The following is a 23593-nucleotide window of genomic DNA, read 5'->3' on the forward strand; positions in this document are numbered from 1 at the left end:
TTTGCGACCTAGGTGTCCCAAATTCATACTTGTCTAACTGATAAATAATAATTATCTATGTTCATTTACTGTTATGTACATAATGATACATTCAGATAAATGAACATAGATAATTATTATTTATCAGTTAGACAAGTAGGAATTTGGGACACCTAGGTCGCAAAAAAATGTCCCCCTTCGATACTTACCACTGTCATATCCACGAGTTGCTCTGGACCTATTAATTATAAATGAAATATGTATCACCAGGAATGCTGGTAAATATATAAATTTGTGGACTGTATATTAAAATTAAAAAAGGATTATATATACACATTTACATAACAGAAGGAGAATATCTTAATCATAACACTCACCAATTTGACTGGAGATTAATGTGTCATGTACAGGACCCCTTTTGCCTACATTTATGAAAATTTTACTGGCCAGAAATTAAACATAAATTAGACAACTTATCTGAGGTTCCTGGAGTTGTCCTGTCCTGTCGCCTGATATCTCAAGTTATGCAGGAATGCACATCCAACAATTTCGCCTCCTATTTGAGAGGTGTCAGCCCAATTTTAACCTCTAGAGCACGAAAAATCTTTCCTATTACACTAACGTTGTATCCAATTCAAAAACCAAAATGGCGACCCTCCTGTGCAGACGCAGGCTTTCTATGACATAAATATTATTAAATACAGTATGGCCATCTATTTACCTATAAATTACCGTATTTCCGGAAAATATATACAGTATTTTCCACAGTGTCTATATTGGAGTATCATAGGCAAACTTATGACTAGTTAGGATTTATTATTTTAAGATTAAGATTAGTATTTCTGGGTTTATAGTCAGTGAGTGAGTGAGTGTAATTGTGAACCACCAGGTGGTTATCATGTAGTTAACGTTGTCGGGGTGGATCTGGGAGATAAGATGTTTTCTAACTGTAGTTTTGAAAGTGATGAATGTGTCTGCAGTTCTAGAGTTTTCAGGTAGGGTGTTCCAGATTTTAGGTCCTTTGAAATACATTGAATTTTTGTAAAGGTTTGATCCTTGTGGAACGCCAGTTGTGACTGGTCTCCACTCAGATTTCATCACATTTATGGAGACTCTACTTCCTGGTGGTGAGCCAAGCTTCAACCCATGACAGGGCTTTTCCCTCTCAATACCATGAGCTGCCAAATAAATATCGTACTCTTTATCATGATCAACTGCCTCAAAATCTTTACTGAAGTCAGTAAATTAGCCAGGCAGGAACGGCTCCTTGTGAATCCATGCTGAGTATCATAGATCAAAATATGCTTATCAAGATGGCTTCTTATAATATAGCTATAATTGACTAGTAATTTGCCTACAATTGAGGTCAGGCTTATTGGGCGGTAATTTGACGGTAATGACTTTTCCACTGCTTTAAAAACAGAAATTACATTAACCATCTTCCACATCTCAGCCACTACACCTGTTTGAAGCTATATATTAAAAAGGTTAGCTAATGGTTCACAAAGTTCCATTCTGCGTTATTCAAGAACCCTGGAAATAAATAAGCTCATCAGGGCCCTGAGATTTATTTTCCTTTAATTGGTCAACATGTTTGATTACCGTATCCCTAGTGACTGTGATATTACATAATTTATTTGCTTCAGGCCCACAATAAAAAAAAATATTATTAGGATATCATTAAAGTCTTGTGTGAAAGCCGAGAGGAAATCATTATTAAAAAACAAAGAGCACATTAATTCTCTGTCAGTAAGATGTCCAGAGTTAATTTTAAGATGACTTAATATCTCAAGGAAGGTTCCTTGACGCTGGTGAGGGGCTCTTGATCCAGGGAATTGGATATGTGCTCCAGTTTCTTGAATTAAGCCTGAATGCCTTCCACATCCCTCCCACAGCGCTCTATAATCCTACGGGTTTAGCGCTTTCCCCTTGATTATAATAATAATAATAATAATAAGAGGACTTAACTTTTCTCTAACCTTTGTTTTATATACCAGGAAAAGCCTGAATTCAGGTTTGTTTTCGAATTATTTTCCGTGTTAATTTCATAGTCCCGTTGAATTTTTCTGGTGGCACTAGTGGTGGTTGTGGTAGTAGTGGTGGTGGTAGTGATGATGGTATTTCGGTGGTAGTAGTGGTGGTGATGGTGGGCATTGGGACCTTTGCAGTGGTAGTGGTGGTGGTGACTGTAGTAGTGGTGGTAATAGTGGTGGTTGTGGTGGTGGTAGCAGTAATAGTGGTGGTGGTGGTAATAGTAATAGTAATGGTGGTGGTCGTAGTAGTAGTGACGGTAGTGGTAATAGTGGTGGCTATGGTGGTTGTGGTGGTAGTGATAGTGGTGGTGGTAGTAATGGTACTAGTGGTGGTGGCGGTAGTGGTGGTGGCGGAAGTGGTTGGTGATGGTAGTGGTGGTGGTTGTAGTGTTGGTAGTAGTAGTGTTGGTTGTGGTGGTAGTAGTAGTGGTGGTGGTAGTAATGGTGGTAATAGTAGTAGTGGTGGTGATAGAAGTAGTAATGGTGGTGGTAATAGTAGTAGTAGTGGTGGTGGTGGTAATAGTGTGATGAATGGTGGTAATAGTAGTAGTAGTGGTGGTGGTAATAGTGTGATGAATGGTGGCAATAGTAGTAGTAGTAATGATGGTGATGGTAGTAGTGGTGGTAGTGATGATGGTAGCGGCGGTGGTAGTGGTGGTTGTAGTAGTGGTGCTAGTAGTGGTTGTGGTAGTGGTGGTTGTTAGTGGTTGTAGTAGTGGTGCTAGTAGTGGTGGTGGTAGTAGTGGTAGTGGCCTTGGATGCACTGGAAGAAAATCAGAATGCAGATGTAATATACACAGACTTTGCAAAAGCATTTGACAAATGCGATCATGGCGTAATAGCCCATAAAATACGTGCTAAAGGAATAACTGGGAAAGTGGGGAGATGGATCTTCAACTTCCTAACAAATCGAACACAAAGAGTAGTGGTCAACAGAGTTAAATCGGAGGCTGCCATAGTGAAGAGCTCTGTTCCACAAGGCACAGTACTCGCCCCCATCTTATTCCTTATCCTCATATCAGACATAAACAGAGATATTCACCACAGCACCGTATCATCCTTTGCAGATGATACTAGGATCTGCATGAGGCTGTCATCTGCTGAGGACGCGGTTAACCTCCAAGAAGATATAAACAAAGTTTTCCAGTGGGCAACGGTAAACAATATGATGTTCAATGAGGACAAATTCCAACTACTCCGTTATGGAAAACTGGAGGAGATAATAACTAGAACAGAGTATACTACTGACTCCGGCCATACAATAGAGCGGAAAAATAATGTAAGGGACCTGGGAGTAGTAATGTCTGAGGATCTCACTTTCAAGGATCACAACAGTGCCACGATCGCACGTGCAAAGAAAATGATAGGATGGATAATGAGAACTTTCAAAACGAGAGATGCCAAGCCCATGATGATCCTTTTCAAATCACTTCTTCTCTCTAGGCTGGAATACTGCTGTACATTAACATCTCCATACAAAGCAGGTGAAATCGCAGATCTAGAGAGTGTACAGAGATCCTTTACTGCACGTATAAGTTCTGTCAAGCACCTTAACTACTGGGAACGCTTGGAAGCACTTGACTTGTACTCGTTGGAACGCAGGAGGGAGAGATATATCATAATCTACACTTGGAAAATCTTGGAAGGAATGGTCCCAAATCTGCACACAGAAATCACTCCCTACGAAAGTAAAAGACTGGGCAGGCGATGCAAAATGCCGCCAATAAAAAGTAGGGGCGCCATTGGTACACTAAGAGAAAACACCATAAGTGTCCGGGGCCCAAAACTGTTCAACAGCCTCCCATCAAGCATTAGGGGAATTGCCAATAAACCCCTGGCTGCCTTCAAGAGAGAGCTGGACAGATACCTAAAGTCGGTGCCGGATCAGCCGGGCTGTGGCTCGTACGTCGGACTGCGTGCGGCCAGCAGTAACAGCCTAGTTGATCAGGCCCTGATCCATCGGGAGGCCTGGTCGTGGACCGGGCCGCGGGGGCGTTGATCCCCGGAATAACCTCCAGGTAACCTCCAGGTAGTGTTGGTGGTGGTAGTGTTGGTGGTTGTAGTAGTGGTGTTAGTAATGGTGGTGGTGGTAGCGTTGGTGGTGGTAGTAGTGGTAGTGGTGGTAGTGTTGGTGGTGGTAGTGGTGGTGGTAGTGGTAGTAGTGTTGGTTGTAGTAGTGGTGTTAGTAGTGGTGGTGGTGGTAGTAGTGGTGGTGGTAGTAGTAGTAGTGGTGGTGGTAGTAATAGTGGTGGTGGTAGTAGTAGTGGTGGTGGTAGTAGTAGTGGTAGTAGTAGTGGTGGTAGTAGTAGTGGTGGTGGTAGTAGTGGTGGTGGTAGTAGTAGTAGTGGTGGTGGTGGTAGTAGTAGTGGTGGTGGTAGTAGTAGTGGTGGTGGTAGTAGTAGTGTACGAAATGGTATATAATACCGACAAGATGAGAGTAAGACACATGTGCAACATCTGGGTATCTTTATTGTAGACGTTTCGCCATCCAGTGGCTTTATCAATACAAATTCTAGGACATAACTTGAAGACAGTAGAACTATGTACAGAAGATGAGGTAATCAGTCCCTCAACCTAGGAGTAGGTGCGAACAGCACCATAGTCGTGGAGAATCTCCACGACTATGGTGCTGTTCGCACCTACTCCTAGGTTGAGGGACTGATTACCTCATCTTCTGTACATAGTTCTACTGTCTTCAAGTTATGTCCTAGAATTTGTATTGATAAAGCCACTGGATGGCGAAACGTCTACAATAAAGATACCCAGATGTTGCACATGTGTCTTACACTGGTAGTAGTAGTGGTGGTAGTAGTAGTGGTGGTAGTAGTAGTGGTGGTGGTGGTAGTGGTGGTGGTGGTAGTAGTAGTGGTGGTGGTAGTAGTAGTGGTGGTGGTAGTAGTAGTGGTGGTGGTGGTAGTAGTGGTGGTGGTGGTAGCGTGGGTGTGCGCAGGGTGGAGGTGCGCAGCAGTGTTGGGTGTCACTGTGACACGCAGGCGTCCTCGTCCAGCACCTATTCTCTCTTCTCCAGGACGCTGCTCTCTTCTACGTATGTGAAGCCCCTTCAAGAGTAAGTACACTTTATCTATACTTGGCGCTTGAGGCACTGCCCGTGCCGGGGAAACTACGACTTGTGTTTATATGTGTGTTTGTGAAGCTGGGGAACATGGGCGGGTATTTCCTGGTGACCTGTCCGCCATGTTGGATGTTGTTAACTAAATATGATCAATAAAGTATGGTGGAAGCTCATCGCTCCTTGACTTTTGAGTAGGTTTGCAGGCCAGATACATTGTTTATGTGGTTGTTGTTCCGAAGATAAATGGCCGTGTGCATTTGGCCAATTTTTGTTTGTTAATCTATGGAAGTTTGAGGACCTCAGTGGAAATGTCAGATAAATGACTTGGGTTAACCAACACCAGTATTCTCATAGATGTTAATAATAGTAGTAGTAGTAGTAATAATAATAATCTTTATTTCTGCAAGTGCAAAATACAACTATTAAGGTCCTGTCAAATACAGAGAAGAACGATGGAAGACGGGAAGGAGTTTGGGGTAATTAGTCCCTCAGCCTGGAGTCGGTGTGTTCAGTCCATCAGTCTTGAAGGACTGATAACCTCAAACTTCTCATCTTCCACCATTCTTCCCAATCGGACTGAAGAAGCCACTGGCTGGCAAAACGTCTCCCGAATAAATATACCCAAGTGTTGGACAAGTGTCTTGTCTACCCATATGTTGCCCGAGTATCCTCATAAACTAGTTAGTTTTCTAAATCATTTGTACACTATTATAGTCCTAGCTCACATCATTGGCCTAATATATAGAGCATTATGGACAACTAAGGTTGGTCCTGTCCTCTTGGATGCGACCCACAACAGTTTAACACTCTGTAACTATCTGCTAGATGACTAGGGTGGCAGGTGTGAGGAAACATGGTTGTTCCATCCGTGCCAGGGATCGATCCCAGACCTGAGCTGAGGACGCTATCAAGAAAGCCATGAGCACCGAGTTATGAGCATTTACAGCTTTCAGATTGGTTAGGAGATTCTGAGGAGAAGTTGCAGAAGTTGGTGGATGAGTTTGGTAGGGTATGTAAAATAAGAAAATTGAAAAGTGAACATAGGAAAGAGTATGATGAGGATAACAAAAAAATTAGTTAATGAAAGATTGGAGGGAGAGAGTATGGAGGAGGTGAATGTATTCAGGTATTTAGGAGTGGACATGTCAGCGGATGGATCTATGAAAGATGAAGTGAATCATAGAATTGATGAGAAAAAGGTGAGTGGTGCACTGAGGAGTCTGTGGAGACAAAGAACTTTGTCTATGGAAGCAAAGAGGGGAATGTATGAGAGTATAATTAAAACAACGCTCTTATATGGGTGTGAAGCATGGGTGGTGAATATTGCAACAAGAAAGCTGGAGGCAGTGGAGATGTCATGTCGGAGGGCAATGTGTGGTGTGAATATAATGCAGAGAATTCATAGTTTGGAAATTAGGAGAAGGTGTGGGATTACCAAAACTATTTTCCAGAAGGCTGAGGAGGGGTTATTGAGGTGGTTCGGACATAGAGAGGATGGAACAAAACAGAATGGCTTCAAGAGTGTATAAATCTGTAGTGGAGGGACGGCGGGGTAGAGGTCAGCTTAGGAAAGGTTGGAGGGAGGGGGGTAACGGAGGTTTTGTGTACAAGGGGCTTGGACTTCCAGCAAGCATGCATGAGCGTGTTAGATAGGAGTGAATGGAGACAAATGGTTTTTAGGATTTGACATGCTGTTGGAGTGTGAGTAGGGTAAAATTTATAAAGGGATACAGGGAAACCGGCAGCCCAGACTTGAGTCCTGGAGATGGGAAGTATAGTGCCTGCACTCTGAAAGATGGGTGTTAATGTTGTAGTTTTAGAACTGTAGTGTGAGCATGCCACTGGCAAGACAGTGATGGGGTGAATGATGGTGAAAGGTTTTCTTTTTTTGGGCCACCCTAACTTGGTGAGAAATGGCCGTTGTGTTAGTAATAATAAAAAACATAAATATTTGACGTATAATTTTCATAAAATTGTCAGCAGGCAATAATAAAATAACCTAAAACAAATCTATGTTGGATAATTTGTGTTGGTGTGGCTCTGTTATTTTGAAAAGAATTCTTTTCTATCATTTAGGTAAATGAAAATGTCACGTTAGTTGCATTTGTATCCATTTACCTAACTTTTTGTTGATAGTTTTACCATTATTACTATCTTCATCTACACTAAACATTAACTAATTGGTGTGTCCTTGTAACTTTATAATTTTTGTCCTTAGTGTTCTATAGCAGTTCATCCTTTTGCTTAATGTGTAAGTGTTATTCTCAATAGCCATTTCTAGATCACATTTTCCAATTCATCTGTATTTGATTATATGATATAGAATGCTGAAATTATCTAATCACTATGTTGTCTCCCTAATGTAGCTTTCTCTCAGACTGTCTGTCTCTCTCTCTTTCTTTCTCTGATATAAATTTGATTTCATTAAATAGTGGTTTGTGCAGTGGGGACAATTACCCTGTATATTCAACAAATGAAAAAACTTTAAGTAAATTTTAATAGTATAACTCGACCCACTCACTCCTAATCTTAAGACCAGCTAAAAAAGTGTTGGTTATGTTGGGCAGCATTAGGTTTGGTTACACAACTCATCACGACAACCATAAATATACTGTATTTGTATATTGCATAGTATATAATGTTTGAGAATTTACATAACTACACCTGGGAATAAAGTACAAAGAAAAGTTTTTGTTTATGGTTTCCCTCAAAAATTTAGTATAATTATATAGTATTTTCTCTCTTCTTTTTTATTTTAAGATTTAATTTCCTTAGTTTGTTTATTTGTTTTATTATTATTGACAACCATCTTCTATTCTGGGTCTCAACACAAAGCTTTCACTGACATATTTTCAGTATCATGAGTTAGCTACACCTGTTTAATTTTGTCTTGGGCTTTATTCCTGCATAACTATCATTTTTGTTTTATATTCCATCTTTTCTCTATATCAGCTGTATTCTTTGGCTGCTCGTGGCTTGGTTAATAGCATCCTCGACTTGCATGCTGAGGATTCGGGCTCAGTCCGAGATCTTCAGATTTTTGCTCAGATTTTTAACCCAGAGAGTTAATCTAAACAAAATCATGTCTTATCTTATCTTCGTTTAACACACTGAGGGTCTGGGGGGTTGATCCTGGCATGGGTGAAATGTTTGGCATACTTCCTTGGATCTGCTGCCCCCTGTTCACCTAGCAGTAAGTAGGTACCTGGGTGTTAGACAACCATTGTTCTCAGTATTGTATACCATTCATGTACAACTGTTGTAGGTTGTATCCTGGGAACAAGATTAACCTATGCTGCCCATAATGCTCTGAATAACCAAGGACTTTCTGTATAGTATTCCAGTGATGTCAGCTAGGTCTGTAATAGTTGAATCATGTGTTTGTAGAAACAGATTATTATTTTTACTACTACTAATTCCTTGTTAAGCTTTACTCTGTCCTTTATAATATCGGTTAACTCTTGCAGTGTTTTCTGTACGAGTTGTAATATTCAAGTTTGCTTCATTATTGTATATGTTTCACTTGAATTTTCATTGTTCAGTTTGTCTATCAGTCCTTCCTCTGTTAAAAGATAAAGATTTTCTTTCTTTGTAAAGGTTACAATGTGTAATTACAATTTTGGTTTTATAAGTACAAAGAAAGTCACTATCATGCTGGGGCATGTTGGGCAGACTAATCCTAGTACATAATAACTATTTAAGTCTAGACAAGATAATAGTGATTAAGTTTATTAACCCTTTGACTGTTTCAGTCGTATATATACATCTTACGAGCCATCGTGTTTGATGTATATATGTACATGTATACTCAAAAATTCTAGCGGCTTCAAATCAAGCAGGAGAAAGCTGGTAGGCCCACGTGCGAGAAAATGAGTCCGTGTGGTTGTTACAACCCCTGAATGGGTTGCAATGATTATTATGTATATATATAATGTACATATATTACCTTTTCATATAATTTTATATTGCTTATATTTGCGATAGTAGCTAAATCGTAAATGTATTGCTTTATATTATTATTTGACTGTTATGTTGTTAGGTAGGATGTTACATATTATGTGCTCAGTTCAAGTCTTGATTGTCTAACTACTGTAATTATCGCTTGTGGCTCGTTAGACTGCCGGCTTCTGTTTCTGAGCTGCAGCTGTACACGGAGCTATAACGTGATCGAGGGGGGGGGTGTCCTCACCTCGCCTGAAGTTTTCAGTCTGGTCTAGACTCTCTTGGTGGTTGGACAGATTGTCTGTCTCATTATTCTTGTTAGTTCTGTAGAACTCTGTTCACAGAACATTGTACAGTGGACCCCCGCATACTGTTGGCCTTACATAACGTTAAATCCGCATACCGCTACATTTTATCGCCAAGATTTTGCCTCGCATACCTCTAAAAAACCCGCTCAACGCTGTTCGTCTGAGATGCGTCTATGTGCGGCCTGAGCCACGCTCACATGTTCCGCCGGTGGCATTGTTTACCAGCCAGCCTCCACGGTAACATCCAAGCATACAATTGGAACATTTCGTATTATTACAGTGTTTTTGGTGATTTTATCTGCAAAATAAGTGACCATGGGCCCCAAGAAAGCTTCTGGTGCCAACCCTACAGCAATAAGGGTGAGAATTACTATAGAGATGAAGAAAAAGATCATTGATGAGTATGAAAGTGGAGTGCATGTCTCCGAGCTGGCCAGGTTGTATAATAAACCCCAATCAACCATCGCTACTATTGGTGATACAGCTGCTGCTGCTGTACCACCGTCAGCTGCTGCTGCTGCACTGTCAGCTGCTGCTGCTGCTGTAGCACCGTCAGCTGCTGCTGCTGCTGTACCACCGTCAGCTGCTGCTGCTGCTGCTGTAGTACCGTCTGCTGCTGCTGTAGCATCGTCTGCTGCTGCTGTAGCACTGTCAGCTGCTGCTGCTGTACCACCGTCAGCTGCTGCTGTAGTACCGTCTGCTGCTGCTGTAGCATCGTCTGCTGCTGCTATAGTACTGTCAGCTGCTGCTGCTGTTGTACCACCATCAGCTGCTGCTGCTGCTGTAGTACCGTCTGCTGCTGCTGTAGCATCGTCTGCTGCTGCTGCTGCTGCTGTAGCACCGTTGTTGGTGTGGCTTATTGAGAATACCAAAAAACAATTAACCCCAGAGGATTTGCCACCCAGGATAACCCAAAAAAGTCAGTGTCATCGAAGACTGTCTAACTTATTTCCATTGGGGTCCTTAATCTTGTCTCCCAGGATGCAACCCACACCAGTCGACTAACACCCAGGTGAACAGGGAAAAATGCCTGGAACTAGTGCTCATATTGGTGAATTTAAAGCCAGCAAAGGTTGGTTTGAGAGATTTAAGAATTGTAGTGGCATACACAGTGTGATAAGGCCTGTTCTGGAAGAAAATGCCAAACAGGACCTACAGTACTCAGGAGGAAAAGGCACTCCCAGGACAGTGTCTCATCAGTCATTGCTACATCTTCAATAAAGGTAAGTGTCATTTATTCTTCATTTAGTAGAGTAGTACATGCACAATATATATTGTGCATATACTACTCTACTGTTGTGCATGTATCCTTCTTTTTGTGTGTAGGAAAATGTATATTTCATGTGGTAAAATTTTTTTTTCATACTTTTGGGTGTCTTGCACGGATTAATTTGATTTCCATTATTTCTTATGGGGAAAATTCATTCGCATAACGATAATTTCGCATAACAATGAGCTCTCTTGCACGGATTAATATCGCTATGCGGGGGTCCACTGTATAGACTTAGTGATTTTCGACGTTGTACTGAGGTTGTGTCTCATAGACACTCGAAACAACTCAGGTCCTGAGCTGTAGCTTCTGACCTAACTTGTACTGGTATCTGTGTATTATCACAGTTGGGGATTTTCTTATGCTGAACTTAGATTCAGTAGTACAGGAGTTTTGTGACTTTTGTGGAGGATCTGCAGATGGTCCCTACTTAGTGTAGTTATATTATATCCTTTTTCCTGATTCAGTGTCGCAGTTGCTTGTTATATTGCTATTAGGCTTAGCATTCTTTTTATTGTTCAAGCAGACTGTTCTGATTGCCAGTTGGTCAAGAAGTTAGTTTATTTGAGGACTTTGTCAGTCACTTGTTTAAGTCTAGTCGAGTCTTGAGACATAGCGAACTACTTAGAGCACTTACACGCATACACAAACTTACTTGTACATATTTGTAATATCTTATTAAATGTTAATGTACCAGACGGTACTTAAGAATTATTTATTTATTTATTTATTTATTTATTTTAAATTTGTGCACACATACAGAGGTACAAAAAAAAATACAGATAAGAGCAATATGCCAAAGCCACTTATACTATGCATAGCATTACGGGCTGGCTTAAAATTAACTTAAGATTAACTAAGCAATGATGAAGTCAGTGATAAAACATTAATGTAAACAGATTACTATAAAGCACAAGTGAGTATTACAAAGACAGGTCATATGAAGGATTCTGTTAGGTAGTGTATTTAAAAAATAATAAAGTTAGATTCGGTTTTAGGTTTAACATTTATGTGATATAATTGTGAGAAACATTTAAGATATACAATTTATAAGGTTCAGTTATTCAGTATTTATTTGGTTTTGGGTGAGTAAGTGATCTTTGAGTAGAGACTTGAATTTATAAACAGGTAGTGTTTCTTTTATATTTACAGGTAATGAATTCCAGATTTTAGGGCCTTTTATGTGCATTGAGTTTTTGCATAGTGTGAGATGAACACGAGGAACATCAAAGAGTGATCTGTGCCTTGTGTTATGGTCATGTGTTCTGTTGAGGTTGGCAAGGAGATGTTTGAGGGGAGGGTTAATATCAGAGTTAATTAAGTGTTCTATGTATGTAATAGGTGCAGTAATAAGTATGGATGTTTTGTATGGTGAGTAGGTTTAGTGTATTGAATATTGGTGGAGTGTGCTGCCTGTAGTGAGAATTTGTTATCATTCTAACTGCAGCCTTTTGTTGGGTAATTAGTGGTCTGAGATGGTTAATTGTTGTTGAGCCCCATGCACAAATTCCAAATTCCATGTGATATGTGCTTTCAGCACAATAATACTGTAAACGAGAGAAGTGATTATTATTATTTTGATTACTGTGATTAATTTAATTTAATTTAATTTAATTATATAATATACCTCTAGACTTAATAAATTTATTAAATTTTAATTTCTCTAGTTAGTAGCCTACCAGTTGTAATCCTGAAGCACTATTGAATCATACTGAATTCTAATGGATAATTGGACAAGGATACTGACTAATTGTTACGAAAACCCAGTAACAGGCTGGATGCTAGAAGGGCAGTCCTTTCTAGTATTCACTGGAGATCTCTAAGCTTTTAGAATCGCGTTTTTTGCAGCACACAGTGCATAATGAGAAAAAAACTCCGACCATGTTTTTTGGATTAAAACGCCGACTTTGAGGTGTATTTTTGTATAGTTTTTATGGTTGTGTATTCTCGTTTTCGTAGTCACATTTGATAGAATAGAAAACATATTATAGAAATAGAGGTTTTTTTTTTATTGGTTTTTGAAAAGGACCTTGAAATGGAGCTCAAAGTGGGGGAAATGTTTGATTTTTGCCGATGTTCAAGAGTAAACAAATGATGTCATTGTCCAATAAATGTCCAACTAACCATTCTATTATGCAGTCATGAATGGGTTGATGTTATTTATACAATTATTACAATGTTGCATTAGTCTGCATAACAGTAAATCTTCTATTTTTTGTTTGAATAAAAATTCAAAATAGAAAGCAAGAGTAATATCAGAGGGGCCTGGAGACATGACTGATGAACAAAGAAAAGTTATTTTAGAGCCAGGAATGTCTGCATTGTTCATTCTGGACCCTATTTTGAAATTGGCATATTTTTTGATTTGCATGAAATTGTCCAAATTGCCAATTTCTGACCACTTTATTGGGTAGTTGAAATTAGTAAATGGGCAGTTTCTTGTACTCAATCGATAGAACAAATGGAGTTCTAAAGAAATAGTTACGAGTTTGGTCGACTGGAACAATAGATTTAGCCAAAAATAGGGCTCAAAGTGGGTGAAATCGCCAATTCGTAAATATCGCTGAGGTTGCTAACTTCGCGAGAGTGTAATTTCATAAGTTTTCCATCAAATTTCGTACTTTTGGGGTCATTACCATCTGGAAAAGATTCTCTATCGTTTCATGAGAAAAAATAATTTTTTCCAAATATTTTGCGACGCCAGGAAACACCTCAGGATTTGGGGTTTCGACAGTCAAAGGGTTAAAATCTTATTTAATCTTAATACTAATGTGAGGTAGTCAGGGTGGAGGTTTATAAGAATAATAATATTGAAGTTACACATAATAAAAACATATAGTTCAAGCAGTGATATTTCATGAATTGGCAGTGGTTTAATAGACAAGAGGTCACATAATATAATTACCAAATTTTGTTCGTTTTGTCTTGTTCATCAATATGCTTAATTTCTCTGTTGATTAGTGTGATGGCATACCTATGCTTTGACTGGGTGATCTCAGCCATTATATTGACAAGCTGTGCTAATGTTTACAGGCAAGCATGGATCTTTCATACAGGTCCCCCATCACAAATCCGGCAATCAGTTATTCGGTTCCTTCAGTTATTCGGCACTAATTTTGGCTAGCATAATTTCAAATTTCCAGGGTCGCCACACCAACCTGCTGGTACTGTTTGGTGGTGCTACTTGCTGCATAAGTCATTCCAATTTCTTTTTCTCCATTTATTGTTTTAACCTGCTTACTTTTAGCCCTAGCCATGGTTCCAATGAATAAAAGAAATGCTTCTCATTATGTAAAGCACCTACACAGTACATTATCCATTAAAGATAAGGTGGCTTTGAAGCCACTGTCGGTTGCCATGAGCTCAGTCTCATGAAGCAGGAGAATATGCTTTATTATTACGCTAATATCAACACTACAGCTTATTTGCCTATCACAATTGATCTAATATGACGTAAGAAACAATATAAATAACATAAAACATGTTAAATACTCCAGAATGAATAATATTTGGCATAACACTGAGCAGTTCGACAGAGTTATGAAGAGGATATGGTAAACAAATACCATTCTCCTATCCTTGTCTTGGTGGCTTATATTCAAATTCAAATTCAAAGTTTATTCTCTATAAGGATTACAATGCTGAGTTTACAGAATTTGGTTATTGTATTGTTTACATGTAGTAAAATAATAATTACAGAGTGTACAACTAGAACACCTAGCATGGCTAGGCATTTCGGGCAGACTTAAATTAAAACTTAAGTTTAAAATACAGTGGACCCCCGGTTAATGATATTTTTTCACTCCAGAAGTATGTTCAGGTGCCAGTACTGACCGAATTTGTTCCCATAAGAAATATTGTGAAGTAGATTAGTCCATTTCAGACCCCCAAACATACACGTACAAACGCACTTACATAAATACACTTACATAATTGGTCGCATTCGGAGGTAATCGTTATGCGGGGGTCCACTGTATTACAAAATTATGAGGTAAGTTGGTATTATGGCTAAGTGACTAAATACTAGTTTGTGAGTTTAACAATGTGAATGCTTTTGTTTTGGCACTATACATAGTTTCAGTATTGGAGTATCACAGGCCAACTTATGACTAGTTAAGATTCATTATTTTGAGATTGAGATTGATATTTCTGTTTATGGTCAAATGGGTGAGTGAGTGTAAGTGTTAACCACCAGGTGGTATTCGTGTAATTACAGTGGACCCCCGCATAACGATGGCATCACATAGCGATTTTTCCGCATAACGATTACTTTTATCGCAAAATTTTTGCCGCGCATACCGATTAAAAACCCGCTTACCGATTTTCGTCCGAGACGCGTCCAATGTGCCCTCAGCCAGCCTCACATGTGCCGCCCCGTCCCATTGTTTACCAGCCAGCCTCCGCGGTAACATCCAAGCATACACTCGGAATATTTCGTATTATTACAGTATTTTCGGTGCTGTTTCTGGAAAATAAGTGACCATGGGCCCCAAGAAAGCTTCTAGTGCCAACCCTACACCTCAAAGGGTAAGAATTACTATAGAGATGAAGAAAGAGATAATTGATAAGTATGAAAGTGGAGTGCGTATAGCCGACCTAGTCAAGCTGTACAAGAAACCCCAATCAACCATCGCTACTATTGTGGGCACCAGAAAGACAATCAAGGAAGCTGTTCTTGCCAAAGGTTCAACTGTGTTTTCGAAACAAAGATCGCAAGTGATGGAAGATGTTGAGAGACTCTTATTGGTGTGGATAAATGAAAAACAGCTAGCAGGAGATAGCGTCTCTCAAGCGATCATATGTGAAAAGGCTAGGAAGTTGCATGACGATTTAATTAGAAAAATGCCTGCAACTAGTGATGATGTGAGTGAATTTAAGGCCAGCAAAGGTTGGTTTGAGAGATTTAAGAAGCGTAGTGGCATCCATAGTGTGATAAGGCATGGTGAGGCTGCCAGTTCGGACCACAAAGCGGCTGAAAAATATGCAGGAATGTGCAGGAATTCAAGGAGTACATAGAAACTGAAGGACTGAAACCTGAACAAGTGTTTAATTGTGATGAAACAGGCCTGTTCTGGAAGAAAATGCCAAGCAGGACCTACATTACTCAGGAGGAAAAGGCACTCCCAGGACATAAGCCTATGAAAGACAGGCTTACTTTGTTGATGTGTGCCAATGCTACTGGTGATTGCAAAGTGAAGCCTTTATTAGTGTATCACTCTGAAACTCCCAGAGCGTTCAGGCAAAAGAATGTCCTCAAGGATAATTTGTGTGTGCTGTGGAGGGCAAACAGTAAGGCATGGGTCACTAGGGAATTTTTCTATAACTGGTTACACCATGCATTTGCCCCCAATGTGAAAAATTACCTAACTGAAAAGAAATTAGAACTTAAGTGCCTCCTGGTGTTAGACAATGACCCTGGTCATCCTACAGACGTGGCAGAGCGACTTTATGGGGACATGAGCTTCATTAAGGTGAAGTTTTTGCCTCCTAATACCACTCCTCTCCTGCAGCCCATGGACCAGCAGGTTATTTCCAACTTCAAGAAACTGTACACAAAAGCTCTGTTTGAAAGGTGCTTTGTAATGACCTCAGAAACTCAACTGACTCTAAGAGAGTTTTGGAGAGATCACTTTAATATCCTCAATTGTGTAAACCTTATAGGTAAGGCTTGGGAGGAAGTGACTAAGAGGACCTTGAACTCTGCTTGGAAGAAACTGTGGCCAGAATGTGTAGACAAAAGGGATTTTGAAGGGTTTGAGGCTAACCCTGAGAATCCTGTGCCCGTTGAGGAATCCATTGTGGCATTGGGAAAGTCCTTGGGGTTGGAGGTTAGTGGGGAGGATGTGGAAGAGTTGGTGGAGGAGGACAATGAAGAACTAACCACTGATGAGCTGATAGATCAACTTCAAGAGCAAGAGGCCAGACCTGAGGAAACTGGTTCAGAGGAGGGGAGAGAGAAATTGAAGAAGTTGCCTACTACAAAGATAAAGGAAATCTGTGCTAAGTGGCTTGAAGTGCAAACCTTCATGGATGAAAATCACCCTCACACAGCTATTGCAAGCCGTGCTGGTGATTATTACACTGACAATGTTGTGAAACACTTTAGGCAAGTCATAAAGGAACGAGAGGTACAGGCCACTATGGACAGATATCTTGTGCGAAAGAAGTCCAGTGACTCTGAAGCTGGCCCTAGTGGCATTAAAAGAAGAAGGGAAGTAACCCCAGAAAAGGACTTACTACCTCAAGTCCTAATGGAAGGGGATTCCCCTTCTAAACACTAACACACTCTCTCCCCTCCTCCCATCCCATCAATCATCACCAGATCTTCAATAAAAGTAAGTGTCATTTAATTGTGCATGCCTTTTTCAGTTTGTGTGTATTAAAATTAACATTTCATGTGGTAAAAAAAAATTTTTTTCATACTTTTGGGCGTCTTGCACGGATTAATTTTATTTCCATTATTTCTTATGGGGAAAATTCATTCGCATAACGATTATTTCGCATAACGATGAGCCCTCTTGCACGGATTAAAATCGTTAACCGGGGGTCCACTGTAGTTGACAGGGTGTATCAGGGAGATAAGATGTTTTCTGATGGTAGTTTTGAAGGTGATGAATGTGTCTGCAGTTTTAGAATTTTCAGGTAGGGTGTTCCAGATTTTAGGGCCTTTGACATACATTGAATTTTTGTAAAGGTTTAGTCGGACACGGGGAATGTCATAGAGATGTTTGTGTCTGGTATTGTGCCTGTGGGTTCTGTCGCAACTATCAAGAAAGCGTTTTAGGTCAAGGTTAATATTGGAATTTAAGGTCCTGTAGATGTAGATTGCACAGTAGTAAGTGTGGATGTACTGAACAGGGAGTAAGTTTAGATCTATGAAGAGTGGGGGGGGGTGTGTTGCCAGGGATGGGATTTAGTGATTATTCTTACTGCGGCTTTTTGTTGGGTTATTATTGGCTTTAGGTGTGTTGCTGCAGTTGAACCCCAAGCACATATAGCATAGGTGAGGTATGGATATATAAGTGAATGGTATAGTGTGAGAAGGGCAGTTTGCGGCACGTAGTATCGTATCTTGGAGAGGATCCCAACCGTTTTGGATACTTTTTTGGTTATGTGTTGGATATGGGTGCTGAAGTTCAGGTTGTTGTCGAGGTATAGGCCTAGGAATTTGCCCTCATTATGCCTGGCAATTAGAGTGTTGTCGATCTTAATGTTAATTTGCGCATCTCCTGCTCTGCTACCAAACATAATGTAGTAGGTTTTGTCAGTGTTAAGCGTAAGTTTATTGGCTGTCATCCAAGTCGATATTTTGATCAGCTCCTCATTAACAATGGTGTTGAGGGTGGCAAGATTAGGGTGAGAGATGACATAAGTCGTGTCGTCAGCAAAGAGAATGGGGTTCAGGTGTTGAGATACGTTTGGAAGATCATTGATGTATATGAGGAAGAGCAGGGGACCAAGGACACTTCCCTGCGGAACTCCAGTATCAAGTGGCTGTGTTGTTGATGCTGTCTTTAATGGTGACATACTGATACCTATTAGTAAGGTAAGATTTGAAATATGCAAGCGCATGGCCTCTTATACCATAATGGTCAAGTTTGTGGAGTAGGATGCCGTGGTCTACTGTGTCAAGAGCTTTTCTTAGGTCAATAAAAATTCCAAGTGGATATTCCTTATTTTCCAATGCTGTGTAAAGCAGATCTAGCATTTTTATGATTGCATCGTTAGTGCTTTTATTTTTCCTGAATCCAAATTGGCAGGGGTTGAGTATGTTTTGTGCCGTTATAAATGAATATAGTCTCCTGTGTTCGAGTTTCTCAAAGATTTTGGATAGCAGTGGTAAGTTTGATATTGGCCTATAGTTGTTTAAATCTGTAGGGTCACCACCTTTATGTATTGGTGTAACCCTTGCCGTCTTGAGTAGTTTCGGGAAGGTGCTAGTTTCTAGTGACTTGTTAAAAAGTAATGAGATAGCATGCGAGAGGACATGGGCCGCTCTCTTGTACAATAATGGTGGGATACGAGACAGATTCCCTGAGTTATTTTTAAGTGACTTTATAATCTCGGTGACTTTCATGGGCTCAGTTGGAGCAAGATAGAAGGAATTTGGGAAATTCCCATCTAGGTAGTCCCCGGCATGGGCATTGGTGCGTGGGATTTTATTGGCGAGATTAGAACCTATGGTTGAGAATAAGTCGTTTATCTTGTTAGCTGTGTCAGTGGGATGCAGTGGTGTTTCATTAGGTTTAGTTAGGGCAATATTCTTGTTTTTTTTTCAGTTTTTGGGTCCCTAGAATCTGAGAGAGTGTTTTCCAGGTCTTTTTTATATCTCCTCTTGTGTCAGTGAATCTACTGGAGTAGTATAGTTGTTTGGCTTTCTTTATTACTTTGGTGAGGACTGATGAATAGTGTTTAAGAATATCTTTGTGTATTAAGCCCTGTCTATATTGCTTTTCATATTGGTGTTTCTTATCAATGGATTTCAGAATGGTGCTGGTTAGCCATGGGCAACCAAGCCGTTCGTTTGTGATCTGTTTCGTTTTTATAGGACAATGTTTTTTGTATAGTCAAAGTAATTTGTTAAGAAAAATGTCTGTCCAGTCGTCAATACCATTGGCCTTGGAGAATTGTGTAGGCCAGTCAACAGTCTCTAGGTCAGCTGTGAACTTCCTTATTGAGGCCTCATCATGGAGTCTAAATGAAACTTTGTTGTATTCAAGTGGTGGTTTACTAATGTTTGTCAAGAGGAAGGTAGGGTAGTGGTCTGTAGTGCTATCTGTGATTATCCCTGATTTAAGGGTGGCTAGTATATTGGTCCATATGTGGTCTATTATGGTTGCACTCGTTTCAGTGAGCCTGGTTGGTTTAGTTATTGTTGGTATGAGAAGTGTGTTGTTCATATTGTTGATGAAATCAGTTACAGGCTGATCATCTAGTAGGCCAAGGTTGATGTTGAAGTCTCCAGCTAAGAGAAGGTGGTGCTTATTCATTTGTCTGTTTGTTATTAGTGCCTTTAGTTTCTCACTGAAATTTGGGATGTTTGTGTGGGGTATCCGGTAAATGGCACCGATTGTTATAGGCGTCTTAAGGTTTTTTACAGTAAAATTAGCAAAAATGTATTCTCCATATTCATCACTAAAGCAAGTGGTGCTAATACAAGATAATTGGTTAGAGTAATAGATTGCAATACCGCCCCCAACTTGGTATGGTCTGCAGTTGTGGATTGCTGTGTATCCTGGTAGAGGGTAGATATCTATTATGTCCTGCTTAAGCCAGGTCTCAGTAAGAATAATGCAGGAGAAGGGTGTCTTTAGTGATTCAAGGAGTGCCAGGAGGTCATCATAGTGTTTGCTTAAGGACCTGATGTTGTAGTTAAGTACTGATAGACTTTTAGCATTGTTTAGGATAGTGCTGGCTTGTGATGCTGCATAGTAAAGGCAGTTACTTTCCAATAGGTTTTGATTGTGTGTCATATTATGGAGGTTTAGATCAGGGTCAACGTGATCAATCATCATCTAGGTTTAAATTATGGTTATTTATATCCTGAGTTGTGGGTTGAGTTTTAGTACTGATATCTGTAGTGGTGGGAAGTTTGGACAAGTATATAGCTATAGCATTTTGGTCATGTAGAGTATAGTCACTAATACACACAATGGAGTTGGTGTTGTCTATGTGTTGTGCTGGAATGAGCTAAAGTACAACTAGGTATAAACTAATAATATAAAAATACAAATTAAAAATAGCACCAGACTCTCACTAGTAATTACACAATGGTCTAATATAATGAATTTGGTATTGACTATGTATTGAGCTAGAATGAGCTATAGTACAACCAAGTTTAATCTAATGATATAAAAAAGGCACAAGACTCTCAATTGTAATTGCACTAAGGTCTTATATAAGTTGTTTACAAGAATTAGAGTATAACTAGATTTTAATTGACAAGATAAAATATGCAAGTTAAGGTAGCAAAATAATAAAAAGTAGAAAAAAAATATATGAGGTAGTTGGTACTAGCTAGCAAAAGATAGTTAAGGGCCTTGAACAATAATATAATTGAAATATACACTAATTGCACACACAATATAGTCACTAAGATATGAAAACAATCTTAGAATAGGACTTATAATATAAACTTATAATATAAAAATACAAATTGAAATAGTACTTGCAATTGCACTAGGGTCTGGTATAGGTTGTTGACAAGATCAAGAGTATAACTAGATTTAAATTGACAAAATAAAATTCACAAATTAAAGTACCAAAAGAATAATTAAAAAATAACAATGGCAATGTCTTGGTTATAATATGATAGTAAGATGGTAGACAGGTACACAGGTACAAAGGATAATATAAAGGTTGGAGTTGAATATACAAACTTGGAAATTTGGCAACAAAATGTTATGGGAAGTATAAAATAATGATTAATGTACAAAAGTAAAATTGACTGGTAGTAAATATGGTGTTTAATAAAATTTTAGTAAGTAATAATGATTACAAAATAAGTGAAAAAGTAATGTATATTTCTTTCAAAATTGCACTGGTAGTTATACTTGAGGTTATTTGGCAGTACAATGTAATTAAGAGTACTCTAAGATAGTAAATGTGGTATTAAAACTGGTTAAGGTAATTAGACAAGTAATGGTTATTAAATGATGTCAAAAATGTTAAGAGTAAATTGTATTGATAGTAAAAATGGTAATTATTAATTTTAGTAAGTAATATCAATTGATAGTATTTAAAAAAAATAGGTAGTAATATGGACAGAGAAAGTATCGATTCAGCTAATATTTAAGCAAACAATAGTAAATAAAATTAGATAAGGTGACTTATACTTACTAGTAAAATCACAAAATGAGGTAGTTATTTAATTACTAAGAGATTGTACTACGAGATTTGAACAATAATGGAGAAAACGGAGTATAGCACAGGGCTAACTATGATATACACTTGTACTCCACCATAAACATGAAAAAAAAAGTTATTTTCTCTCTATAGATTATCACACACAGCAGCGTATATGTAGAGAACCTAGGATAATCCCCAAAAAGCCAACGTGGCTTATTTTTAGTACCTGGCTTGGGTTAGCCATATATGATTTTTGGTAAATATTCGATTCCCAGCCAGGGTAGAAACATTAGGTGTATTTCTTTACACCTGTTGTCTATGTTTACCCATCAGTAAATGGGTACCTGGGTGTTAGTCGACTAGTGTGGGTGTTATCCTGAGACACTGACCTAATTTTCTTGAAATACTCAGCATAACAAGTGCCTTTCTATACAGTAGTATGTCATTGATGTCAGCTAGGCCTGTATACCTTGTACATGTACGTGTAGTAAATAAAGATATTATTATTATTATTATTATTATTATTATTATTATTATATTATTAATATTATTTTCTCACTTGTTTGTTGGGTTATCTTATTCAAACTTGGGCAATGTATGATGGAAAGATACTTCACGTACACCAAAAATGAAAGAAATCAGACCATAAATAGCGGAGTTCACTTCTCGGCCATTAGCGGCAGCTTAGCGGTATATTTTTGTATGGTTATGGTTATATTCTCATTTTTTCGGTCTCATTTGATAGAGTGAAAGATATATTACAGAAATAGATATGATTTTGACTGCTTTCATGACGAAAAGTACCTTGAAATTATGCTCACAGTAGCGAAAATGTTCTATTCTTTAGCGAAGCTCAAGAGTAAACAAATGACGTCACCGTCCAATACCTGTCCGCCTGCCAGTCTAAATTCCAGTACGGAGTCAAGAATGGATTGACATTATTTATACAATTATTACAATAATGCAGTAGTCTGCATAACAGTAAATCTTCTATTTTTTTGTGAATAAAAATTCCAAGTGGTAAGCAAGAGTAATATAAGAGGGGCCTGGAGACGTGACTAATGAACAGAGAAAATGTTATTTTAGTGCCAGGAATGTCTGCATTGCTTATTCTGGATTCTATTTTGAAATTGGCATCTGTTGAAATTTGTGTGAAATCGGCCAAATTGCCAATTTCTGACCACTTTATTGGGTAGTTGAAATAAGTGAATGGGCGGTTTCTTGTACTCAGTTGACAGACTAGAAGTAAATAAGTTTATTCAGGTATACACAAATAGTTACATAGATTATCATACATAGCAGTGTATGTATAGAGAACCTGGGATAACCCAAAAAAGTCAGTGACTTATTTCCAGTACCTGGCTTGGGCTTGCCATATATGATTTTTGGTAAATATTTTTTTTCTCGGTTGTTTGTTGGGCTATCTCATTGAAACTTGGGCAATGTATGATGGAAAGATGCTTCTTAACATAGAACAAAAATAAAAAAGATGGACGATAAATAAGGGAGTTCACTTCTCAGCCATTAGCCGCCTCTTTGCAGTATATTTTCGTATGGTTTTTATGGTTGTATTATAATTTTTTGGACTCATTTGATAGAATGGAAAAAAAAAAAAGATATATTACAGAAATAGACATGATTTTGATTGCTTTCATAACGATAAGTACCTTGAAATTGAGCTCAAAGTAGCGGAAATGTTCGATTTTTGCCGATGTTCAATGAACTGTGTAAGTCAAGTTGGTTAATTTTATTAAGTGTATTCTAACCTAACCACTCTGTAATTCAGCAAACTCAGTAATCCGGCACACTACAGGTCCCAATGATGCCGGATTTGTGATGGAGGACCTGTTCTTATAAAACAGTATGCTGTGTTATGCTGGCAGCAGGCTACCTCATGTTTTCCTCATCTCTCCATTGCATCATTTCCCCCTGTACTTGATTTAATCTCGTGCTTTGTTCATCATTGCCCCTGCAAAAAAAAAAAAAAACACAAAGAAAACTCAGTGAAGGGTTTAACAGAAGCTTTTTGCAGTCCTCAACAAGGTTCTTAAAAAGTGAAAACATGGACTCCCAACACCTAAAGGTTTTTCATTAATAGAGAGGAATGTTCACGGTGCATTATCTGCTTACAAGCAATTAT

General features: G+C 38.8%; 1 protein-coding gene across 2 annotated transcripts in view; it reads left to right on the forward strand.

The window, feature by feature from the left end:
* The first annotated feature begins 4921 nt into the window (after positions 1-4921).
* The window catches only part of LOC128699303 (serine-arginine protein 55), a 59972-nt gene continuing 41300 nt past the window's right edge, over positions 4922-23593 (forward strand). For both annotated transcript variants that reach the window (XM_053791911.2, XM_053791912.2), the window contains exon 1: positions 4922-5079. The gene's annotated coding sequence lies outside the window, so the exon portion shown is untranslated. The remainder of the gene's footprint in view (positions 5080-23593) is intronic.

This window comes from Cherax quadricarinatus, chromosome 61, assembly GCF_038502225.1.
Source record: "Cherax quadricarinatus isolate ZL_2023a chromosome 61, ASM3850222v1, whole genome shotgun sequence".
Classification (NCBI taxonomy): domain Eukaryota; kingdom Metazoa; phylum Arthropoda; class Malacostraca; order Decapoda; family Parastacidae; genus Cherax; species Cherax quadricarinatus.